Source organism: Ornithorhynchus anatinus, chromosome X1 (genome assembly GCF_004115215.2).
Source record: "Ornithorhynchus anatinus isolate Pmale09 chromosome X1, mOrnAna1.pri.v4, whole genome shotgun sequence".
Taxonomy (NCBI): Eukaryota; Metazoa; Chordata; class Mammalia; order Monotremata; family Ornithorhynchidae; genus Ornithorhynchus; species Ornithorhynchus anatinus.
The window spans coordinates 8,516,876-8,544,120 of record NC_041749.1 but is presented as its reverse complement, the minus strand read 5'-3'; the positions used below and the strand labels follow the sequence as shown (position 1 = coordinate 8,544,120).

Below are 27,245 nucleotides of genomic sequence, written 5' to 3'. Positions count from 1 at the left end.
AATGTACTCATGGACTCAATCACCTCACAAAAATGTTTTGTTTTTTCCAATATTGAAAAATTATAATAATCCCACTCCCAAATATTCATATGTTGAGAAAACATTTTCATATGCTTCTTTTTTTAAAAAATGGCCTTTGTTAAGCACTTACTATGGGCCAGACACTGTACAAAAACGTTGGGGTAGGTACGAGCTAATCAGGTTGGACACGTCCATGCCCCATTTTCCAGATGAGATAACTGAGGCACAGAGAAGTGAATTGTCCAAGGTCACAGAGCAGACAAATTGCAGAGCCAAGATGAGAATCCAGGCCCTCCTGACCCCGAGGCCCATACTCTAGCCATTAGGCCTCACTGCTTCTTCTTTCTTACAAGTAGACCCATTTTTGCAAGGCCAGAGAAATTCAGTGTTTGTGTACATACTGTTTCTAATTCTTTTATACAAAGACTATTTCAAGGATTCAGAGGGAGAATGCATTTTTTTAAAAAAATAGTTCTCAAATCAATGGTAATCTGTGAAAAAAGAATGATTCACCTATCAGGATGGTATTTATTGGGCACTGACTATGTACAGAGCAGTGTTCAGGTTACTGGGAGAATTCAATAGAGTAGAAATAATCCTTGACCTCAAGGAGCTTAAAATCTAGTGGAAAAGACAGTCGTAGAAATGAATTATAGGTAAGGGAATCAACTGAGTGTAAAGATATATACATAAGTGCTTTGGGGGTGAGGGGTAGGGAGAGTATGTAAATGCATGGGTACATTTACCGACTCAAGTTGCAGCAATAGTGTGACTTAACTACCCACTGAGTACAGTGGACTGTAATGAACACTGGAAAAAAAGTACAAAGATGAGATATAGACATGATCCCTTTTACTTCCTAATTTAATCCATTGAATCAGTTTATCGATCACATTTATACAATGCTATTAAGAGAAGTTCATTTGTTCACTCATATTTATTGAGTGCTTACTTTGTGCAGAGTACCATGCTAAGCTCTTGGGAGAGTACAGTATAGCAATAAACAGAAACTTGCCCCGCCCACAATGAGCTTACAGTCTAGAGGAGGAGACAGATATTAATATAAATAAATGACAGATATGTACATGAGTATTGTGGGGTTGGGAGCAGGGGATGAGAAAGGGAGCAAGTCAGAGAGAGGGACACAGAAGGGAGTGGGAGAAGAAGAAAGGAGGGCTTAGTCCGGGAAGACCTCCTGGAGGAGATGGGCCTTGAATTAGGCTTTGAAGCCAGAGAGAGTAATTGCCTGTCAAATTTGAGATGGGAAAACATTTCAGGCCAGAGGCATTATGGGGGTGAGGGGTCGGCGGTGAGATAGGATCGAAGTACGGTAAGGAGATTGGCATTAGACAGGCATTGGCCAGGTGAGCAGGCTGGATTGTGGTAGAAGAGTAATAATGTTGGTATTTGTTAAGCGCTTACTACGTGCAGAGCGGTGAGGTAGCGGGGAAGGTGATCAAGTGTTTTAAAGCCAAAGGTGATGAGTTTTTGTTTGATGCAGAGGTGGATGGGCAACCACTGGAATTTTTTGAGTGGGGAGACATGGGTTGAACAGTTTAGTTGAAAAATGATCTGGGCAGCAGAATGAAGTATGAACTGGAGTTGGGAGAGACCAGATATAGGGAGGTTAGCAAGGTTACTGATGCAGTAATCAAGATAGGTTAGGATTAGCTCTTGGATTAACATGGTAGCAGTTTGGATAGAGAGGAAAGGGCAGATTTTAGTGGGGTTGTGAAGGCTGAACTGACAGGATTTGGAGACACATTGAATATGTGGGGTGAATGAGAGAGATGGGTTAAGGATAATGCCAAGGTTACAGGCTTGGGCGACAGGGAGGTTGGTGGGGTTGTCTACTGTGATAGGGAAGTCAGGAGGAAGACAGGGTTAGGGTGGGAAGAAAAAGAGTTCTGTTTTGGATGTATTAAGTTGGAGGTCTTGGCAGGACCTCCAAGTAGAGATGTGAGATTGCAGAGGAAGAGAGAGATTGGGGCTGGAGATGTGAATTCTGGGATTTCTTAGAACCATAATTTGCCTCAAGGTTTTAAAGATGACTTTAAGTAATAAGCTACATAGTCAGTCATTTAGTTTCATATAGAAACTGATAGTCAGAACAAATCAATTAATCATATTTAGCATTTACTATGTGCAGAGCCCTCTACTAAGCGCCTGGGAGAGTGCACTACAACAGGTTGGTAGCCACATTCCCTCCACAGTGAATTTATAGTCTAGATGATGAATAAGAAAGTAAATTAATGTCAGATGTTAATTACAACTGAAACCCTTAAGGACTTTGAAATTCATCTTTCCCCCAGTTTCACGGCCCTTAATGTATCAGTCAATCAATGGTAGTTATTGAGTGCTTATTCTGTGTAGAGCACTGTACGAAGTGCTTGGGAGAGCACAATACAACAGAGTTGGTGGTAATAATAAAATTGTGGTACTTATCCATTCATTCAATAGTATTTATTGAGCGCTCACTATGTACAGAGCACTGTATTCATTCATTCATTCAATAGTATTTATTGAGCGCTTCCTAAGCCCTTGTTAAGCGCTTGCTATGTTCCAGGCACTGTACTAACAGCTGGGGTAGATACAAGCTATTCAGGTTGGACACAGTACATGTCCCATATGGAGCTCACAGTCTTAGTCCCCCTTTTACAGAGGAGGAAACAGAGGCATAGAAAAGGGACGTGACTTGCCCAACGTCATGTTCTCTGCTCACAGTGACTTTCCAATCTAGAAGAGGAACTAGAGATTAATCCAAATTAATGAAATTATGGCTATGAGCGTAAGTGCTGTGAGGCTGAGGGTGAGGTGAATACAAACCTCCCCTCAATTCTGGGGTTCCCTTCCTGCCCATGCCCCATCACAGGCGCCCCGTCAGCCTCTTTCTCAGTCATAATGATTAAGCAATTACTGTGTGCAGAGCACTCTTCTAAATGCTTAGGAGAGTACAATATAATAATCATATCTTCCCTGCCTGCCTAGAGAAGCAGTGTGGCTGAGTGGAAAGAGCAGGGGCTTGGGAGTCAGAAGTCGTGGATTCTAATCCTGGCTTTGCCACTTGTTAGCTGTGTGACTTTGGGCAAGTCACTTAACTTCTCTGTGCCTCAATTACTTCATCTGTAAAATAAGAATTAAGACTCTGAGCCCCATATGAACATGGACTGCGTCAAACCCCATTAGCTCGTATCTTTCCCAGTGCTTACTACGGTGCTTGTCACCCAATAAGCACTTAACAAATTCCACCAAAAAAAAAATAATAATAAAAAACTCCATGAACATTATAAGGTGATTGGGTTGATACCATAACGTGTAGAAATGCCACACAGTGAAAAGAAAAATAATGACTCCAGTTCTCCAAGTGCCTAGGTCATTTTTTATACAGTGCATGTGTAATGAGGGCAACAACTAATATGTCCTACCAACTTCAAAAGTTAACACTCCTCCAAAAATGTCTGATTTACTAGCAGGGAGGGTATTTAGGGCTCACTCAGAATGGGGAACAATAAAGCTATAAAATATTAAATTTCATGGATGAATTTAAATTATCCATCCAGAGATAGACATGGTAAGGGAGTTGAGCCAAGTCATGTTACTCAAAACACTGCAGAAAGACACAGCAGATATTATTGATGAGACTGATAGTTCCCTCATGTGAAAACAGCTCCTACAACCTCTTAAGCAGAAAAGATCATCAGACCCTAACTTCATTAATTTTTAACAACACATTCATTAGAGAAAAGCATTTCCTTCTGGAAAATTTTTAGGCCAATTTAACTTAATTTCTCTAGTCATGTATTACATCATTCATTTTCCTTTGACAGAAAAGAAAATTAAACCACCAGTGGGTTTAACCTATTTTATAGAGAACTTAGCACTGTACTGTCCATGAGTGGAAGTTCGATAACTGCCATCATAATCCAGGATGACCTAGTATACATTCTATGAAAAACTGTCATCTGGAATCAGTGACCTGCCTTCCCCATCCCAGTACAGCTGGAAATATTCCTGAAATTGAAAGTGAGTTGTTTTTTTCTTTCCCTTCTTAGAAGTTTTTCCTCATTTAAATAATGGGTAAGCAGCATGGCGTAGTGATGAGAGCATGGGCCTGGGAATCAGAAGGACCTGGGTTCTAATCCCGGCTCCTCCAAGGTCTGCTGTGTGACCTTGGGTAAGTCATTTCACTTCTCTGGGCCTCAGTTACCTCATCTGCCAAATTGGGATTAAAAACATGAGCCCCATGTAGGACAGGGACTGTGTCCATCTTGATTAACTTGTATCTACCCCAGTGGCACAAAGGAAGCCCTTAACAAGTGTCATATTTATAACAGTAATAATAATAATCATAATTACTAGTGCCCTGGTGCCTATCTTCCTAGTTCCATGCCTCCCACTTAAAGCCATGGCCTCCCAATGAGCTTGTGCGGGGCGTCAATGGAATACATTGCCGACTCCCACCCAGATAATCGCTTTTCACAGATCCCCTCAAACTGGATGTTGAAGTCAAATTCCTTCTGTGCTCAGAGATACTCCCAAGGCCTTCACTTCTGATAGAATGGGCTCCCAAAGAGCCAACACCATCACAAATGCTTTCATCGAAAGAGCATAACCAATTTCCATTTCTGGACAATTCTGCCTGAGAGCAGGGACAATGTCCACTAACTCTGTCGGACTCTCCCAGGTCTCTGTTCAGGGCTCCGTACACATGGTAGATGTTCAAAAAATATTATGGATCATTTTGAGGAGGCTACTGGAATGCCACCCAGCTTATCTCGTCCTTAATGTTTCTGAAAAATACTTTTGTAACTCAAATTACACATTCTATATTTAACATTCTTGCTTCATCTTGCGGTTAAGGAAAAACATGTGTAGGGAAAAATGCATAGGTTGCCTTAATATCTAAAATTATTCCATTATCAAGATTAGTAGTCCATTATCTTGCTTATCAAGATTACACAGGTTCCTACTTTTAAATTTAATTCTGAGTCGAATTAGTGCCTTATTAATTTTCTGGTCATAATTTTCCAATCTGGCACCACAGGAATTCTTCTACTGATTCTCCTCTTATCTAGGAATTGCAAATTTTCTGGTTGTGAGTCTCGCTGTTATTATGAATGAGTTCCAGATAGGAAATACACAAATCTCTCCAAATTATGTCCTTATTCTGGTCTTATTGGCAGTCTCTGTACAGGACCAGCACTTTTCATGTCTGGTAACTAGCAAAACCCGCTGCTCTTGTCTTATACGGTGAGCTACGCGTAGCTGAATAACAGAAACTTCTATTTTTCTTGGACACCAACACTAGATTCATCACCACCCCGTGACACGTCCCCGTTGCATAACGGGCTAGCCCTGAACAATGTTTGAAGGCTAAACTCAGACCCTAATCTGTCTGACTCTTCTGTCCTCGAAAACCAATGAGCCATGGTAATCATTTTACCTTTCAAATGAAACTGACAGATGTGAAATCTTAGTTTGGGCAATGCGGTCAACACAAAATATATCATGGCCAACTGCTTTGCTTTGTTGCTTCTTGCAGCCGCTGGACCATAGATGCTAAAACAGCATGACGGCATCAGTTTGGCTGTTGGTTCTCCAGATCGTTGTTGAACTCTTTTTGCCCTGTCAGATTACATCACCCGTTTGCAAACGTAGTAGGAGAGCAGTATTCATTCATATTCGATCATATTTACCTCAGGCTTCCATCTCCTCATTCACGCTGTAACCCTGGCTTGGAACTTGGCCTCTCCCCTTATCTATTAGCCCACAACTCTCTCCAAAATGAGAGTAGGATATCTAAGAGTGGGAAGGAAATTATATTTAAATACATTGATACTTTTTGCCAGAAATCTGTCACCATAATCCCATGACTAAGTAGAAAGCATCAGCATGGTCTAGTGGAAAGAGCACTGGCTTGGGAGTCAGAGGTCTTGGGTTCTACTCCCGTCCCAGCGACTTGTCTGCTGTGTGACCTGGGGGAAGTCTCTTCACTTCTTTGTGCCTCAGTTACCTCATCTGTAAAATGGGAATTTAAGACTGTGAGCCCCATGTGGGATAACCTGATTGCCTTGTGTATCTACCCCAGAGCTTAGAAGAGTGCTTGGTACATAGAAAGCACTTAACAAATACCATCATCGTTATCATTATTGATGGGAAGATTCTAAAGGCCAGGACTATGAGTATTTTAGGGTTTGGGGGTATTGTTTATAGCATCTGGAAAGCATTGACTATGTTTCAAGAACTCTTCTAAGTGCTGGAGTAGATACAAGTAGATATGATCCCTGTCCCAAATGGGGCTTGCAACCTAAGTAGTGGGAAAAACAGATATTGAATATCCATTTTACAGTTGAGGAAACTGGGGCAAAGAGAAGTGAAGGGACTTGTCCAATTTCACATAGGCAAATAGAGGAGCCTGGATTAGAACCCAGGTCCTCTGCGTCCCAGGCCTGTACTATATCCACTAGGGCAGACTGCTTCTGTACATTCCATGCAGCATGTACAGTGTTCTGCACATAGAAAGTACTCAATCTTAGTGATTATGATTCTTGTATTCAATATTTACACATTAATTTTTCAAGTAATCTCTCCATGGCAGAAATAGGTTCTAAGTCCATTCTTTAATTTCTTCTGCTTAAGGACGTTGATAGTTCTTCCTTCTTGCAGTAGTTTGGTGGCTGAATTCTGCCAAGATTAGATGTTGTGTTCAACAGCCCTGAAGATGTGACTGCAACTTACTTGAGGCAAGATTGGAAATCTAATTTAAGGAGTTTATTGGTAACCGAATATCCATTGCTACTTCACTGAATGAGTGAAATCAATGTGATTTACTGCACTATGAACAAAGGTTAATTTGAATAGAATAGCTATATTACTATCATTCTATTATCATTGAGCGTTAAGTACTCTCCTACCAATAAAGAAAATAGATTTTCCCCAAATGGCCTGGATTTTATCCAAAGATGACACTGTTATTTCCATGGAATCTTCCAAATAACAGATATTATTTAGTTCTCTCATTATTTAAAGAAATATTTCTTTATTCAAAAAGTCCTAATGAGTGACTTAAAAAAATGTGACAGTCACTTAAAAAAATGAATGAAAAGTGGAATCGTGGCTCTATTTCTATATTCTAACATGGATTGAAGTCCCTGTAACCAATATTAATAATGGTGAAATTTATTGTGCTCATTATTTGCCAAACATTGTACTAAGCCCTAAGGAAGATATAGTACAAGAAAATCAGAGTCCCTGTCCCACAATAAGGCTTACAATCTAAGGGGAATAGAGGTTCAGGAATTTTATTCCCATATTATGGATGAGGAAACTGAGGCACAGCTCAGTTACATGACTAAGGTCACGTAGAAGACAAATAGCAGAGCTGGGGTTAGAACTCTGTTACCTCAGTTTCCTCATTTATCATGGATTCCTCTATTAAAAGTCAAAAAGTTTTTTTTAATTTTTCCTATGCAATTTCGGGCATATCTAATGGATTGCCATTCCACATAGAATCACAGACTCCTACCATGGAAGAAATAGTTTGCAAAGCTTAATGAATAAATCTGTTTCTCTCCCTACATCCTCTATCAAAGGATGATAGCGTAGATTTAGTAAAGGTCTTTCCTTCATGTCCCCTTATCCCACACCCTAACTAAATCTGAATTTCCCCTACTCTGTCTCTCTTCTGCCTCACTTTTGCATTTGGATTTTTAGCCTTTAGTCACTCCATCTTCACACTTATAGCACTTAAGTACATATTTTGTTTTAATGTCTGTCTTCCCCTCTAGCCTCTAAAATCCTTGCAGTCAGGAAGTGTGCCTACCAACTCTATGACAGCATATGCTCCTAAGAATTTAGTACAGTGCTCTACATGTAGTAAGTGCTCAATAAATATGATTGATTGATTGATGATAGCGAAGATCTCTTCTTCCCTATCAGATAAAGGTAGGAATATGAGTAATCTTATGAAGCCAGATAATGGACTATTAGTCTTGATAATGGAATGGTATCAGATATAATAATAATGATATTTGTTAAGTTCTTACTATGTGCCAAGCACTGTTCTAAGTGCTGGAGTAATAATAATAATAATAATGGTATTTGTTAAGTGTTTACTATGCACCAAGCACTGTTCTAAAGGGGAGTAGATTCAAGATAATCAGGTTGTCCTACGTGGGGCTCACAATCTTCATCCCCATTTTAGAGATGAGGTCACTGAGGCACAGAGAAGTTAAGTGACTTCCCCAAGATAACACAGCAGACAAGTGGCAGAGTCAGGATTAGAACCCACATCATCTTTCTCCCAAGCCCATGTTCCTTCCACTAAGCGGTGCCGCATCCTTTCTGTTTTCCTTTGGTCAATCAATCAGTTACTGTGTGCAGAACATTTTCCTAAGCGCTTGGGAGAGTTAAATGGAAGAGTAGATGTAAAAGATCCCTGCCCACAAGAAGCTTATATACTAAAGGAAGACATAGGCAGAAAAAAACTAATTATAGATGGAATAAATGACAGATGGGATAAAATAGCTCATTATGCTTCCCCACACTCTATTTCTGGGCTTGATAACTTGTTCACAGCATTTTATGTCTTTTGAAAATGTGCTTTTGTCAGTGAATAGACATGGCCTAAAGGAATTAAGGAAACCAAAGGCTAGTTTTTTGTTTGTTTGTTTCAGTGAATTTCTACAGTCTATTAGACAGAAACAACTTTTATCTTGAAAATAAGAAATAACTGGCTAGAGGCATTGTCTCAGACAGAACTATTTCTCTTGGAAGATTTTGTAAAGAATAACTTCTTCAAAAAGTCTCACAAGGAATGATTTCTTTTCATCTTTCAATTCATATGGTCAAATCCTTTACTAGAGAAGATGGTAAAAAAGCTGATTTTTTATTTTATAAATTCACCTCTCATGAAAAATATATATAAATATTTTGATCTAAAGTAGTTGTGAATTCCACAAGAACATGAAATCATTTAACTCTCACGGGAATCACATACCAACAATCCAGCCAATCCAGTTTTCTAACTCCAGCATTGACAACAGAGTGTTTGAAGGAGAAAATAAAATGGTCACTGCTTGAATTTGTGTTACAAGCCATTCCCATTGGATAAGATTGTAAAGCAGTTGGGTATTCTATTCTTTAGGCTTTCACACAGTGTTTTTCTCTGAGAGAGATTTTTTTTTTCAGCTGAGCTCAATTGCAGTGCAGGATTCAACCTTGTGGAGCCAGCAAGCTCACTGCTGCAAATTATTCAGGCAGCTTGTACTCTGTGACACTATTAAGCTCACACTAAATACATCTTCTAATAGATGATTAGTGGAGTTAAGAAATGTTTTAGCAGAAGTCACAGCAGTTTTAGTCCTCGTAGAACAGAGAGCACTGCTTGAGGGCTTCAGTACATAGACATGATTTATTCTTGTGCTGTTGCAAGGTGCTGAAGGATCTCTTAGACATTTTAAAAATAAAATGTAACTAACCTCATTTCTTCACTCTTCCAACAGAAGATGTAACCTGTCACCTTGGGGAAAACATTACTTCTTGATCTCTGTACCAATAGATACCTGTGCTTCTATCACACTAATAATCACTCACTGTGGCTGAACATTATATTCATCATTGCTCATTCTTCATATATGACACCAGAAAACATGTAATATGTTGGTGTACAGATAGAATGATCTAGTAGTAAAAATATATATGAAACATGTGCCGAACACTGTACTAAGTGCTGGAAGAGAATTCACCAGTGGGAATTAGATATGGTTCCTCTCCCTTTTGGGGCTCACAGTGTATGTGAACATGTGGAAAAAAAGAATGTGCGACTGACACTTTCTTTTTCAGTCATTTTGCAATAGTCTACTGCTATATGACACTATTTGAGGCTTTGTTTGCTTCACTACGTTTTGTTCATTCTTCTCTGATTGCCAGCTGTTTCTCATGGGCTGATCTCTTGCCAATCGTCTAAATCTATTCGCTCTACCTGCCCCTCTAAACACATGCTACTACCCTTCATCACTTCACACTCCTATTTTAAACCTCTGTCTTCCCCTAATTTTTTAAAAATGTCCTCACTTGATCTCTTTGCCACAGCCAGATCTCTAATGGCATACCACAAGACTCTCTGCCAGATTTCCTGCTTTTCTTGCTCTTCACTCAATGTGTCAGGAAGTTCAGCCCCTCACAAGGTGGATGACTCCCTAATTTACCTCTCTAGTCTTGACCAATCTCTTAACCTACAAATACACATCTTCTCTAGCCTCCAGAATAGCTCCACTAAAGAGAGAGGGCATTCCAGGGCAGAGACAGGATGCAGGTGGGTGAATAGGCAGTGGTGAGATAGATGAGACGGAGATACAGTGAGTAGGTTGGCATTAGAGGATTGAAGTGTGTGGGCTGGGTTGTAGAAGGAAAACAGTGTGGTAAGATAAGAGGAGGCCAGGTTATTGAATGCTTCAAAGTGCATAACAAAAACCACTATCACTTACATGTCATTGATCTCAGAAGAGATTATTTTCTTTTTTCATTATACTATGAGGCAGTTATTTTCATCCTAGAGACAGACTCACCCATTAATGGGTGTGCGGCAGGATAATAAGAAACTTAATTTACTGCCAGTGAGTGGGAGAGAGGAAGCCTGGGTTCTTGTTTGTAGACATTCAATTGAAAGATCAGTTCTGTTCCTGAAAGGGAGGAAATGGAAAGGGTGGCTCTCAGGAGAACAGGATTTAGGGAGCATCTCTCCTTGGGAACCCCATGCCCCTCTGTGAAATGTGGTCCTGAATGATGAGTGAGCAGTCTTGTTTCATGTTAGGGAGTTGAAGGTGATGGATCCATCCCCACTTGCCAGGTTGGCTGGACCACAGCGTCAGAGATTTCATAAACCTGAAGCAGTGTGGCCTGGAGAAGTAGTGTCACCTCTTGGCTAGAGCACAGGACTAGGAGTGAGAGGAACCTGGGTTCTAATCTCAACTCAATCACTAGTCAGCTGTGTAACCTGGGGCAAGCCACTTCACTTCTTTGGGTCTCAATTACATCATCTGTAAAATGGGGTTTAAGACTGTGAGCCCCATGTGGGACATGAACTATGTCCAACCTCATTAACCTGTATCTACCTCAGGGTTTAATACAGTGCCTGACAACTAGTAAGCACTTAATAAATACCATTTAAAAAAATGAGAAAGAAAGAAAGAAAGAAAGAAAGAAAGAAAGAAAGAAAGAAAGAAAGAAAGAAAGAAAGAAAGAAAGAAAGGAGACACAAGTGCACCTTACAGGCTCATTCTCCTTTTTCTATGATGTTTGTTAAGCATTCATTATGTGTCAGGAACTATTCTAAGCACTGGAGTAGACATAAAGTAATTAGATTGGACACCAACAAAGAAATAAAGTGACTTTCCCAAGGTCACCCAGCAGACAAGTGGTAGATCTAGAACTTGACCCCAGATCCTTCTGACTCCCAGGCTTGGATTCTATCCACTAGAGCACACTGATTCTCCTTCTGTGGAGGACAAGCACCTGGACTCTGGAATGACCAGATTGGGTGGTCCTCCAGTCTTCATACGTAGCACATGTCCAGGAGGCATGAATTGGATGTCTGCAATTACCAATCGCCAAAGAACAAGATCGAAAAAGGATCTAAGAGACAGATAAATTTTAGGAGATGGGCTGAACCTGAATGAAAATTACCTCACTTAAATCTTTTCAGGTTGCATAAGGATCAAGAATCATGTGAAACATGTGAATTCCTAGTATATCATAGAAAAAATGCCATACTCTCTCCATTCATTCAGTAGTATCTATTGAGCACTTACTATGTGCGGAGCACTATACTAAGCACTTGGAATGTACAATTCAGCAACAGATAGAGACAATCCCTGCCCAATGATGGGCTCAAAGTCTAAACGGGAGAGACAGACAGCCAAGCAAAACAGAACAAAACAAAAACAAGACAACATCATCAAGACAAATAGAATCAAGGGGATATTCACTTCATTAACAAAATATATAGGGTAATAAATAATATATACAAATGAGCACAGTTCTGAGGGGAGGGGGAGGGGAAAGAGCGGAGGGTGGTGGGGAGGGGGAACAGAGAGAAAGGGGGGCTCAGTCTGGGAAGGCCTCCTGGAGGAGGTGAAATCTCCATAGGGCTTTGAACAGGGGAAGAGAGTTAGTTTGATGGATGTGAGAGGGAGGGCATTCCAGGACAGTGGTGGGATATGGGCCAGGGGTCGATGGCACGACAGGCAAAAACGAGGCACCATGAGGAGGTGAGCAGCACCAGAGGAGCAGAGTGTATGGGGTGGGCAATAGAAAGGGAGAAAGGAGGTGAGGTAGGAGGGGACGAGGTGATGGAGAGTTTTGAAGCCAAGAGTGAGGAGTTTTGGTTTGATGCGAAGGTTGATAGGCAACCACTGGAGGTTTTTGAGGAGGGGAATGACATGCCCAGAGCATTTCTGTAGGAAGATGATCCAAGCAGCGGAATGAAGAATAGACTGGAGCGGGGAGAGACAGGAGGAAGGGAGATCCGGGAGGAGACTGACATAATAATCCAGTCAAGCTATTATGAAAGCTTGTACTAGCACGATAGCAGTTTGGATGAAGAGGAAAGGGCAGATCTTGGCGATGTTGTGAATGTGAGACCGGCAGGTGTTGGTGACGGATTGGATGTGTAGGGTGAATGAGAGAGCTGGGTCAAGGATGACACCAAGGTTGCGGGCCTGTGAGATGGGAAAGTTGGTAGTGCCGTCCGCAGTGACGGCAAAGTCAGGGAGAGGACAGGGTTTGGGAGGGAAGATAAGGAGCTCTCTAGACTGTAAGCTCATCATGAGCAGGGCATGTGACTGTTCACTGTCATATTTCATTATTCCAAGTGCTTAGTACCGTATTCTGCATAAAGTAAGCACTCAAGAAATATGACTGATTGACTGGAAATAAATTATTAATCCATCTAACAGTAGGATTTACTGAGCACTTACTATAGGTCAAGCTTTGCATTTTAGCACTTAAGAGGGTAAAATAGTGAGTGAGTGGAAATGAGACCTTTCCACAAGATGCTTACAATCTAGCAGGGAAGACCAAAAAAAAAAAAAATGAAGTACAGATAGAGAAGAAGTGATAAAAAATAAAGCTAAGTAAATATGTGATCCCCCTCTCAGAATCACCTCTGGAGAGTTTCCAGTCCTCTACCAGTCTCGACTACAGGAGGGCGAGTCAAGCAGAGGTCTGTCCATACCATTCCTAGCTTGGGCAGTGGCTAGCAAGTGGAAGACAATATGCTACAAGTGAAAACTTACCCGTGCTGGGCAGCAGTGGCATGGGAGAGAGTCGAGGGTGGAGACTCAATTTTACTGCACAGAAGGAGGCAAGTTCTGGATTTTACTAAGAAAACTCTATCGATCCACTACCAGACAATTACAGGTGTAGGTGGGCATTCTGGGAGAGATGTACCCATGGAATCACTATGGGTCGGAGACGACTCGACAGCATAAGACAAGACACATGATATGGGGGAGATGACGGTGAGTGGTATGAGTACCTAAGTGCTTTGGTGATTCAGAAATGCTGATTTGTAGTTGGATGCGATATAGAATGGAGAGCTGAGAGCACAGGTCCTTTGACCTGGAGTTTATTCCTGATGTAGAAAAGCATGGGCAATCATTGGAATTACCTTACAGTTAGGGGTGCAATTCAGTAGAGTCAGAGATTGAGAAAGAGGGGAGAAAGATTAAGGAGACTAAGGGAAGCCAGGGATTGATAGGTTCTGAGCCGAGAAGGGATGGGAAGAGAGAGATATTTGTAGATTTGCAAAAGAAAATTTCTAGGGAGGATACTGGTGCAGCAAAAGGCAACCTTGATGTGCACAAGAGTGGGGAGGTGTTATTTACACCTTGTTCCATTGCACCCACCCTGTACTGTGAGGACTGTCAATTTCAAATCCTGATCCAGCCTCAGTGTGAGCACAAAAATACTGTCTTCTGGTGTGACGGTATGTTTAAAGTTTGTGACACTCTTTTATCTCATGCTTCCTTGTCTCATTTGCCTTAAAAATTATTTGCTCAAAAACTGTCGATCCATTCCTAATAAGTGGTCCATCCTAATCAAGCTGAGCAATTGTTATGGCATACATGAATCGATCAATCTTTCAAAGGTATTTGAGAGTTTACTGGGTACAGAGCAGTATACTAAGTGTTTGGGAGAGTACATTACAACACAGTTGGTCGACTTGCTCCCTGCCCACAGGGAGCTTACAGTCTAGCAATAGGAAACCAGGTGGTATTAACATAATGGTAGTCATGTATACATTTGAATAGGCTTCAATAACTCAAGATATTTCTGATCTGTAGAACAAATTTCAGAACTGTAAATCACCTTGAGGGCAGGAATGGTGTCTACTAACTCTAATGCATTGTACTATCCCAAGCATATAGTACAATATTCTAGAGGTGCTCAGTAAGCACCATGGATTGACTAAACATGCTCAAGAGTGTTTCATATTTCATGAATTAATAGTATTTAGCTCTTAGCACATGCTTGCTCTTGACCCCACTTCCCCCTCCAGTTATCGCCCTATCTCCCTACTACCCCTCCTTTCCAAAATCCTAGAACGAGTCGTCTACAATCGATGCTTAGAAATCCTTAACTCCCATTCTCTCCTAGACCCCCTCCAATCTGGCTTCCGTCCCCTCCACTCTACCGAGACTGCTCTCTCTAAGGTCACCCGTGACCTCCTTCTTGCCAAATCCAATGGCTCCTACTCCATTCTGATCCTCCTTGACCTCTCTGCTGCCTTTGACACTGTCGACCATCCCCTCCTCCTCCATACCTTATCTCACCTCGGCTTCACGGACTCTGTCCTCTCCTGGTTCTCCTCTTACCTCTCTGGCCGATCATTCTCGGTCTCCTTCGCTGGAGCCTCCTCCCCCCCATCCTTTAACTGTTGGAGTTCCTCAAGGGTCAGTTCTCGGCCCTCTTCTGTTCTCCATTTACACTCACTCCCTCGGTGAACTCATTCACTCTCACGGCTTTGACTACCATCTCTATGCAGATGACACGCAGATCTACATCTTCGCCCCTGTCCTCTCCTCCTCCCTTCAGGCTCTCATCCCCTCCTGCCTCCAGGATGTCTCCACCTGGATGTCGGCCCGCCACCTAAAACTCAACATGAGCGAGACTGAGCTCCTCATCTTCCCTCCCGAACCCGGTCCTCTCCCAGACTTCCCTATCACCGTGGATGGCACGACCATCCTTCCCATCTCTCGGGCCCACGATCTCGTTGTCATCCTTGACTCGTCTCTCTCGTTCACCCCACACATCCTATCTGTTACCGAGACCTGCCGGTTTCACCTTTACAATATCGCCAAGATCCGCCCTTTCCTCTCCACCCAAACGGCTACCTTACTGCTACGGGCTCTCGTTATATCCCGGCTAGACTACTGTGTCGGCCTTCTCTCTGACCTCCATTCCTCCTCTCTCGCACCGCTCCAGTCTATTCTTCACTCCGCTGCCTGGCTCATCTTCCTGCAGAAACGATCTGGGCATGTCACTCCCCTTCTTAAACAACTCCAGTGGTTGCCTATGAACCTCCGCTCCAAACAAAAACTCCTCACTCTAGGCTTCGAGGCTCTCCATCACCTTGCCCCTTCCTACCTCTCCTCCCTTCTCTCTTTCTACCACCCACCCCGTACGCTCCGCTCCTCCGCCGCCCACCTCCTCACCGTCCCTCGGTCTCGCCTATCCCGCCGTCGACCCCCGGGTCACATCCTCCCGCGGTCCCGGAACGCCCTCCCTCCTCACCTCCGCCAAACTGATTTTCTTCCCCTCTTCAAAACCCTACTTAAAACTCACCTCCTCCAAGAGGCCTTCCCAGACTGAGCTCCTCTTCTCCCTCTACTCCCTCTCCCACCCTCCCTTCACCTCTCTTCAGCTTAACCCTCTTTTCCCCCCATTTCCCTCTGCTCCTCCCCCTCTCCCTTCCCATCCCCTCAGCACTGTACTCGTCCGCTCAACTGTAAATATTTTCATTACCCTATTTATTTTGTTAATGAAATGTACATCGCCTCGATTCTATTTAATTGCCATTGTTTTTACGAGGTGTTCTTCCCCTCGACTCTATTTATTGCCATTGTTCTTGTCTGTCCGTCTCCCCCGATTAGACCGTAAGCCCGTCAAACGGCAGGGACTGTCTCTATCTGTTGCCGACTTGTTCATTCCAAGTGCTTAGTACAGTGCTCTGCACATAGTAAGCACTCAATAAATACTATTGAATGAATGAATGAATGAAAGTCTTATACTATCAAGTCATCGCCAACCCATAGCAACTCTACAGACACCTCTCTGCCTGACCTCCATCTGCAATTGCTCTGGTAGTGGATCCAGATATTTTTCTTGTCAGAAGTCTGGAAGAGGTTTACCACTGCCTCTTTCCATGCAGTAAACTTGAGTCTCCGCCCTCAGCTCTCTCCCATGCCTCTGTTGCCCAGCATGGGTGAGTTTTGACTTATAGCAGATTGCCTGCCACTCGCTAGCCACTGCCCAAGTCAGGAATGGAATGAGTAGGCTTCTGCTTCAGTCTCTCTCTCATAGTTGGGAATGGAAGAGTATTGGAAAACTCTCCAGGTGCCACACTGAGAGGGGTCTTAGAACACAGAAGTGCTTAAATGCCATTATTGTATTTATAAGATGTATGTACTATACTGTATATAAAATATATTATTGAGCATGGAGACCATTATACTGAACACTTGGAAGAGTGCAACAGAGTTAAGCAGACACCAGTTCCTGCCTGCAAATTACACACAATGGGAGTATTTTTGTTTCATTTGAGCGTCATTTTATTTTCATGAGGTGTTTTTTTCTTTTAATTTCATTTCATCTTTTTTTAACTTGTTCCTTTTATAGCTCTTTTATTCACTTTTGTGATAAATAGTATTTTTTTTTTTGCCTTTTGGTCTCAATCTATTATCTTTACTATCTGTTTTTGAATTAGTTTTTCTCTGCATTTTGTTTTTGCTTTGCATTTTTCAAGGTGTCATTTTTGACCTTGAATCTTTGTTCATTCTATGTTTTCAATGGCAGAGTACGTCAGATTTGCATGGAAATCATCTGGTAGTGAATTAATTAATTGTTTCTCACTCAGAATACTTGACTGCCAAGTATTCGCAGTGCACTCAAATAATAGCTACAGGGTAGAGGTCACTCAGTTCCTCTAGGAGAAGTCAAAGTAATATTTGCAAAGGATAAGAAAAATGGGGTTGAGTTTCAAAATTCATAAGTCTTCCAAATCCAGGTTCAAGAGAGATTGCATTTGACTTTTTTTTAAAGCACCAAGACCGGGAAATAGGAAGAAAAGTTTATTCTTGAACAATAAATAATTACAAAAGTTATTTGAAAAGTTTACAATGAATTCAGAACCAGCTCTTCCCCCAGACATGTTCCAAATGAAATAGATATTATCCACCTCAGCTGATGTCCCTTTGTTTTAATCCTTGCATAAAGTAAAAGATTACCTCAATCCATCCCTTGGGTTTGTATGTGATTTTTGACAGTCACCCCAGTAGTGTAAAGGCAAATGAAAATTGTTTGTTTTCATTTAGTGATTTTCGTTTATTTACTTTACTTCTCTATTGGAAGCACTTTCATTTGTAGCAAATTTTAATGTTTTTGATCATTGTTTTATTGTTGTCATTATCATTATTAAAAATTTATATAATGCTTCCCCCTAGAGGAATTGAAATCATATTACAAACTTAAATTACCAGAGAAACATTAATCTTCACAATGCCCCCATGAGAGAGCTAAAGCTTCGGTAATTAAAGTATTGAATAGGTGTATTGCTATAGCTTACATAGAAAACCCTGCACTGGGAAAACAAGAAACAAAAGAAGTCATGAGTTCATTACTTCATTTGCAAAATCGTATTAGTTAACAGTCAAGATTACAGCTAATTCTCAGAGATATTGTTAGCTAATAACAGGGCTAAATAAGTTCTTTCACCCCTGCCAAATCATGTTTCTGACACAAGCTATTTTGACTAAAAAAAAAAGAAAGAGCAAATTATTGACACTTTCAGAGTCATAGTAACAATGACACACTGGTCGTTTTCCATCTAGTTTACTTCTCAGCCTCACCCTCACAACCTTAACATTAGATTAGGTTATTCTTCAAATATAAAATATATATATTTGAAAGGATGCTTATCAGGTTTTTTGAGAGGAATGTGGCCTAGTAGAAAGAGTGGGAGTTGGAAGATTCATTCATTCAATTAGTTATTTATTCATTCAATAGTATTTATTGAGCACTTACTCTGTGCACAACACAGTACTAAGTGCTTGGGAAACTACAACACAATAAAAAACATTGACATTCCCTGCCCACAATGAGCTTACCCCTTGCTACATCATTTACTTGCTGGGCAACTTCTCCGTACTTCAGTTTTCTCACCTGTAAAATGGATATTTAGTAATAAAAATTATGGTATTTGTTAAGCGCTTACTATGTGCCAAGCACTGTTCTGTTGTCTCCCTCTTGTTTAGATTGTGAGTCCTATCTGGGACATGGGCTCTGCCTGACCTTATTATCTTGTTTCTATTTTCAATCCAGTGCTTGCCATGTAATAAGCACTTAGCAAATACTGTAATTATCATTGTAATGTCTGGAGGGCCTGGATACGTTGTGATGATGATGAGAATCACCCACTTGAATGGGAGGCGAACCTGGGTCCTGAGGCTTTTCTTTCCACTAATCCAACAGCAGAGCTGGCTCTAGTATACGCCGAGATCTTTAAATAGTTGGCCATCTGGCTTCAATGCTAAAATTTTTGTCCCCGTCATGGGACATTTTGTAATACCTAACTACCAGGATTAGTAGATATTAATGTTATTATCACTGTCATTCATGAATTAGGTCATGGTTATCCCAGTCATGATTTATCATCATAGAAATATTAGACATGGATGAGAGTTTCCACCAATCTGGCCCATCTTGCATATTGGCTCCCTCTGCACACTCCTCCTAGCTTGCTTTGTAACTGGTTTCTGCTGGCAACTCTCCCCTCTCCATTTCTCTTCTTCATCCCTTTCTATCTGGAACTCTTCTCACCTCCTTGCTGACCCTTTCAGATTTCATCCTTCCTCACCTGGAAAGCATTCATGGAATTCCACTTCCTTCAACAAGTCTTCTTAATTCCCACCCTCCCTAGTCATTTCAACCCTAGAGCTACCTTTAATGTTTATGAATTTATTAATACTCATCCTCAGCACTTGTGTACATATGTATATTTAACTGAGGATTCATTTCTTTATACTGATTCCACTGCTTATAAATGTCCCTGTCTGCCTCCACCATTAATGGTGAAAGTTGTTTGCAACTGGGGATAGGTCATATGCTTTGATTGTCCTTTACTGAGACTTCTAACTAAATTTTAAATGTCAGAATTTTCATCCAGGACTGAAAGAACATCCGTGCATAATTCAAAAAGTTGAAAGTCACTTCTGAGAAAAATAGGACTTTGTCCACCTTACATTGTCTCATGGTTTACAGTATGGCTCTCAGTCCATAATTACTTTGAACTATATCTCTGTGAAATATATAGATCAGAGACAGTTTTTGACTTTCTTTGCATGATACCCAATACAATATCATGCTTTCATGATTATTTGATCAAATATTTTACAATAATGGTAGCAAGTTATGAGTGTTATAATAGAGTTATAATGTTTAAATAAGATTTATATACTGGATCTCTATTTTTTTTCTTTGTTTTCATTCATGTTGTTTCCAAGTTCAGTCACTGTTTTTTCAACAAGTTCAAGAGGATGACCTGAAAAGATGGAAAGAAATGGGTATTCAGAGAAGTGATGTTTAACACAATCTAGTAAGATGATAGTTGAAATAGGAGAAAGAATAATCAGTTTTACTCTGAAGATATCAGGTCTCTGGTCAAATATTCTTTGTGAAAACAGCTATATAGTATGGACTTCTGAGAGAAAACTCTGAAGTACATTTCTCAACAAAATATTATATGTTTTGTGGAGCCTCTATTCACCACCAAGGTCCCTTGTTCTTTAGGATTAGGTTTATGAAATGAAGAAGTCAGACATGTATCCATCTGACTCTTGTTAAGCAACAAACCCAAATCTCTCCATTTGAACAAGGTTGGGATTTTAGATATTTGCTTTTCAGGAATTTCTTCAGCTAGTTAAGGTCAATCAATCTATTGCATTTACTGAGCACTTACTGTGTGCAGAGCACTGTACTCAACAATTGGGCAAATACAATAATATAGAGTTAGTAGATATATTCCCTGGACAGTCTTTATGGAGAGACAGACATTCAAATAAATTACGTATATTCAAGTGAATAGATTATGCTTTGGGGAGAGGGTGTTGGGGGGAAAAGGGCTTTATCAGGGAGGCCTATTGGAAAAGATGGGACCTTAATAAGATCTTGAAGGTTGAGAGAGTGATAATTTGTGAATATGTATGGGGAGAGAGTTCCAGGCTAGAGATATGTGGGAAAAGGATTAGCAGTGTAATAGATGAGATCAGGGCACAATGAGCAAGCGGACACTAGAGGAACCGAGTGTCCGGACTGGGCTGTAGTAAGAGATCAGTAAGGTGAGGTAACTAAAATCCAAACATGGCACTCCATAGTTTGTCCTAATTTAATTCTAATTTTTTTCCCTTAATCATGGTTTTTATGTCATACCATCATCCTAGAATTTCAGCCTTTTGCGGGCACGGAATGTCTCTATCGACTCCATTATTTCATACTCTCCAAAGCACACTTGATACGGTGTTCTGCACACAGTAATCACTCGATTAATTCTGATTAATTTAAAATAGTATTTCATAGAGCACTGTGATAAACACCTGTGAGAGCAAAATATGATTTAGAAGGCTCGATCCCTGCCCTCGAGGAGTTTATAATCTAGCACATGCAAACAAATCGTTTGAACAATTTGTAAAAAAGGCAAAGGATGTTTCCTTATTTCTCACTAACTACTATAATTTGAACTAAACTTTAATATTTCTTGTTCAAAACTAGTTAACGTGATTTTAACATATATTCTTTTACCTCTCACATTTCTATTTCATGCATGCTGACAATGCTGATCTTTGACAATACAAATTTGGAACGGCTAACTAAGCAGTGAAGCCTCCAATCCTACCCCTAAAATTTATATGGTCTATATGGCACTGCCAACTCAGGGTTTAAAAAAAAAACCTAACCCAAGCAGTGGATGAGGGAAATCTGTGGAAGGAATAAATTACAAAATATCACAGAAATAAAAACTATAATTGCATTAAAAATTAAAGTCTCATTATGTGGTAAGCACTGCGGTAGAGAAAAAACAATCAAATCAGACAGAGTCTATGTCCCACACAGACTAAGAGGAAGGGGGAAATGGGTATTTTAAACCCATTAAAATAATGGGTTTAAACTTTATAGTATGAGAGATTAAGGTCACGCAGATCAGTGACAGAGTTGGAATTCCAGGTTTCTGACTTCTGGACCTCTGTTCTCTCCACTTAGTCACATTACTTCCCTCTTAGGAAAGACTAAGTCCCTCTTTTCCTCAGCTCCCCCTCTCCTACGCATCACCCCGACTCTCTCCCTTTGCTTCCCCGCCCTCTCCCTGCCCCAGAGCACTTGGGTATATATGTACCTATCATTCTATTTATTTCTATTAATTCCTGTTTACTTGTTTTGATGTGTATCTATCTACAATTCTATTTATTCATATTGATGCCTGTTTACTTGTTTTGATGTCTGTCTCCCCCCTTCTAGACTGTAAGCCCAGTGTGGCCAGGGATTGTCTCTCTTTATTGCTGAATGTACATTCCAAATGCTTAGTTCTGTGCTCTGCACACAGTAAGCACTTCATAAATGCAATTGAATGATTGAATGAAATATTAATCTTTAGGGTAGGTTTGCATATTTTCACTCTGCATTTTTGATTGGGATTTAGTTAACTGTTCTGCATCAGTACAAACCTCCTTGGGTTCTGCAGGCTGTTTGATGAAGCTCTCTTTGCCTACTCATGTGGTTTTAGCCCAAGAGATATATTATAGCATGAGTTTTCCATAGCGGGAGGTTCTACAAGAAAGTAACTCATGTTCAAAAACTCCTCCTAGTTTTATTTTCAAATTCATCCATTGAGCTCATGACTAATAAATTCAACAAATACTCAAGATACCATTATCCTTCCTGCAAAATCTATTTATATACAGATTTAGCAAAAACTGATTAAACACTTTTGATATTTCAGTTACAGTAGTTATCAAGGTAATTATTTATATACTTTTATTAAAGTAGACAACTCTATAGTATTGTATATTCCTACATGTTTAGTTCCATGCTTATTAAGAAAAGGTTTATCTAACAGTGTATGAAAATAATGACAGACCCCAAAGTACAATTAAAAATTCAGAACACCGCTTAGTTAACTAGGGATCATGTGGTTTAACATAACAACTTCATAGGTCAATAATGAGCAATTTGAAACAGCAATCTAGCTGAAGAAATTTTGCCAAACGTTTGGTAGCGAAAGTAGCAGAATATATCCTGCAGTACTTAGTACAGTCCTGGTCACATAGTAAATTCTTAAAAAAATACTACAGTTAAAAATAAAGAATTAATGGTCAAAAGAACTGGGTTTGGTTTTTTTTTCTAATGGAATTAAGTACTTACTATGAGCCAAGAACTGCAGTAAGTGCTGCTGTAGATAGGTACAAACTAATCACGTTGGATACAGTCCCTGTCCCATATGGGGATCACAGCCTTAATTCCCATTTTACAGATGAAGTAACCGAGACCCAGAGAAGTTAAGTGACTAGCCCAAGGTCACACATAGCAGAAAAGTTGTGGAGCTGGGAGTAGCACCCAGGTCCTCTGAGTCCCAGGCTGGAGTGATCTTTCCACTAGGCCACTTTGCTTCTCACAAATGAGCCACTCCTGTCATGGGCCTGCCATGAGACCTTGGAGAAGTCACTTCGCCACTCTGGGCCTGCTTCCTGACTTGTAAAATGGGACTGAGAAAGATTGTAAGTCTCATGAAGGGCTGGAGAAGCCCCAAATTTCTATTATTGAGGGCAAGGCTCATAGAGGAATACTTTTGTAGGAAAAGGATTTAAGATAAAGAAAAGTTGTGCTTCCAAAGACAAAGGTCCAATTGAAATGTCGGCCAGGCATGATGAATAATATTAAGGGAACACAGTGATTTCTGTAGAAAGCAATAAACCCTGTGAACACTTGCAATATTTCTTGGTACTTCAAAGTCTGTTGAGTTATATGTATCACCTGCTGTGCAACTGCAATGCTTGTTTAATGTAGAAATATTGGCATGTCACTGAAAACAATCATGAATTTTCTATTACCAAATATTTCATAGAAGAATGAAACTCTGAACTCCATTGAGGATTCACATGTTTCACTTCACGAGTTGTACGTATACACCTTCTACGTGCTTTTAAATTTATGCTGTAATAAATGGAGAGAAAAAAAAGTTGAGATGCTGTGAGAGACTGGATAGAACTGAAAAAATATAACTTCCCCAACATGGAACACATATTTCCCTATGTAACTTACACACACACACACACATCTTGAGAAGGCAGACAGTATGTAGATATCGTTATGCCAAAATATAATTTTATTCTAAGTGGGGCTTAATGACCAGATCCCACATTTGAATGAAGTTTATCTATGCAATTTGATTTTTGTTAAGTTCTTATTCTCCCCACCTAGACTGTAAGTTCATTATGGGCAGGGAATGTACCTGCAAATTCTGTTGTGTTGTACTCTCTGTAGTTCAGTGTTCTGCACATAGTAAGCACTCAAATACTATTAATTGATTGGTTATGATGTGTCAGGAATTCTTCTAAGCACTGGAGTAGATACAAGTTTATCAGGTTCGACACAGTCCCTCTGTCCCACATGGGGCTCACAGTCTAAGTAGAAGGGAGAACAGATATTGTTGAGGAAATTGAGGTAGAGAGAAATTGTGACTTCCCCAAGGTCACAAAGCAGACAAGTGGCAGATCTGGGATTAGAACCCAGGTCTTCTGACTCCCAAACCCATAAAGCCATAAGATAATGACAGTGATGGCATTTGTTGAGCTCTTACTATGTGCCAAGCACTGTTCTAAGCTCTGGGGGGGCATACAAAGTATACAGGCTGTCCTATGTGGGGCTCAGTCTTAAACCCCATTTTCCAGATGAGGTAACTGAGGCATAGAGAAGTCAAGTGACTTGCCCAAAGTCACACAGATGACAAGCGGCAGAGTCAGGACTAGAACCCACAACCTCTGACTCCTAACCTGTGCTTTTTCCACTGAACCATGCTGTGTTGAGTTTACACTATGAAGAGCATTGCACTAAGCACTTGGGGAATGTACTTTATTTCATAGTTCATTAATAATAATAATGTATTTGTTAGGTGCTTACTATGTGCCAGGCATAGTTCTAAGTGCTGGGGTGAATTCGCACAAATCAGGTTGGACACAGTCCCTCTCCCATGTGGGGCTCACAGTCTCAATCCCCATTTGACAGATAAGGTAACTGAGGCACAATGAAGTGAAATGCCATGCCCAAACTCACACTGCAGACAAGTGGCAGGGACAGAATTAGAGCCCATGACAATGACTCCCAGGTCGGTTCTCTGTCTAACAAGCCATGCAATTATATTTCCAAGCACTTAGTACAGTGCTCTGCACCCGGTAAGCACTCAATAAATACGATTGAATGAATGAACACATCTGGTATATTAACACACTAAGGGTTATCATCATCATCCTCATCATCAATGGTATGTACTGAGCGCTTACCATTTGCAGAGCACTGTAGTGAGTGTTCGGGACAGTACCACAGAGTTGGAGTCAATTAGTTATCAGAAACTGCATGAGTCAAGAGTTCTGGTTCAGTGGAGACTTGACTTCCCACTATGGTCAAATTTATAAAATTCAGCCCCTTTTCCCCCCATAAACTACTTTGGGTTCCATAATAAGTGGTTAATAAATAGATTACTACTTATTGCAACTCTTTCCACACTGATCTGTTCTACTGCTGTTTCCAATATTCCCTACCGTTTCAGCCTTCTGAGTATTTAAATAGGATTCGACAGTGCTTGCAATCACCGGGCCCTGGGACAATTTATTCTGGCAAGATAATATAGTCAATACGGATTAGTTGTCAGTTATATAATACAATTGTTTCAAAAATTGTGTCAACTTATCAAATTGCTAAGTGCTAGTCAATGTCTCTGGACTTTTTTTTCTTATCATTTAAGATGTTTAGTTACAAAATATCAACTAATATTCTAATGTAAATTTGGCAAACTCTCCAGTCATGGTTCATGGACCAAGAAGTAATATTACAATTTTATGGCTAGACTAGGAATAAGACAATACTAAATGACTAGAGAAGCTCATAATAATAACTTCTAAAATTAATATGAATGAGTGGATTTATTCTTTCATGCAGGGATGCCTCTTTTCACTCTATTGATTTCTTGTACCTGTAATTGATCTTAGTGTCTGCACTAAAATCCTAGAATATAGGCTCCTTGAAAGCAGGAATCATGCCTATTAAATTTATTGTACTTCCCCAAGCATTTAATTCAGTGTTCTGCATAAACATGGCATTCAATTAATACTATTGATTGGAAACATTTCACAAAAATTCCTGACAAATGTAGTACTTCCCCAGGTCTACTACAGGTAACAATATTAAAGCTACTTCTCATCGACTGTATGGTTCTTGAGGGCATGAAACATGTTTACTAGCTCAGTTTTATTGTAGTCTTCCTAACAGTTAGTACAATGCTCTGCACACAGTAAGTGTTCAGTAAATCCCATTGATCGATTAAATGAGTGATGAAGCACCTCACCTCTGTCAACTTTGTGTTCTCTTCTGTGTTTCTCACCCAATCCTACAGTCAGTGGAACAAATGATACTAAAAAAAGTTCAGTCAGTTCTGCCAAAATTAATGTTTCATTACATATTTTACCTAGAACACAGTTAAGAAATGAGTTAATATTCTCTTGGCAACATTTAATTGGAATAGAATGCAATGCACCGTCAAAAGAAGAGGGAGTGTTTATTGATAGATGGAAGATGATAGATAGGTAGATGGTAGGTAGATAGATAGATAGGTAGATGATAGGCCCAATTTTGAACAGGGGGAGAGTTCTACAATTAAATTTCTCCTTACAAGGGGATAATCAAGAATGCATATTAAAGAAAAATGACTGTGGCACAACTCAACTCCTGTTCTTTATTTTTTCCCCTTTACATAATTTCTCTAATTCCTAGTGTTCCATATTCCTATTTGGTGTATTTGCATTAATGCATCAAATTTGCATTAAATCACCCTCTTCCTAGTTAATCACTTTCTGCCTTCGTTCTTGATCTATCCAGAGTCTGCTATAATATCCTACTTCATCTCTAAATCTTAGAGGTTCTAATCCTTTCATTTCCATCATGTTGATTCCCAGAACTGAGCTGTTTTCAATAGACAAACCACAATGCTTCTTTGAATATCTTCCCCATCCTTTTCAATCACACCCCAGGCTCAATCCCCCAATAGCCTGTGGCTATTGAATGACTAGTCTCCCATTTGTATTAATTTTGCTCTCCAGGCTAATGAGTCAAATAGGTTATATTTTGGATTCTTTCAGCTTGAACAAATTCATGTTCAAAGTTCTAAGAATCAGCATTGCTTGGATAAGTTTTCTTGTCGTTTTGATTTACTTGATCAGCTGTTGTTTATTTGTACAAAATTTGACTTCCCATTTCTTTCCTCATCACACAGTTACTGCTTACTATTGGTTTCAAAGTTGCCCACTCATTTTCCATATTTTACATATTGGTTCTATTCATTTACTACTCCCAAGTTGACACTGTTGGCTCTTCACAAGCTCAACTTCTAACAGAATCCCACTCTCAACCCTCCCACCTCAGACTTCCTGCTCAAATCATTCACCGGCCTTGAATTCACCAAACAGCTCTTCCCATCCTCAAAATCTTCCTACAATCACACCATCCCCTAGATGCCTTCTCCATTTAACTCTCAACACCCCAACCTGTGCCACATTGCCTCAACCCAACAACAACCTTTCAGCACTTGGGTCTATTTATCTCAATTTTTAATGCTCAGGCTTGCATGTTTATTCGACTGTATATCTAATTATTAATTTAGTTTATCATCCTAATACAATCAGGCT

At 40.2% G+C, this 27,245-nt stretch overlaps 1 long non-coding RNA gene across 3 annotated transcripts in view; it reads left to right on the top strand.

Moving 5' to 3' along the window:
* The window catches only part of LOC114806566, a 75,285-nt gene that overhangs the window by 45,399 nt on the left and 2,641 nt on the right, over positions 1 to 27,245 (top strand). The gene's annotated exons all lie outside the window — the stretch shown is intronic.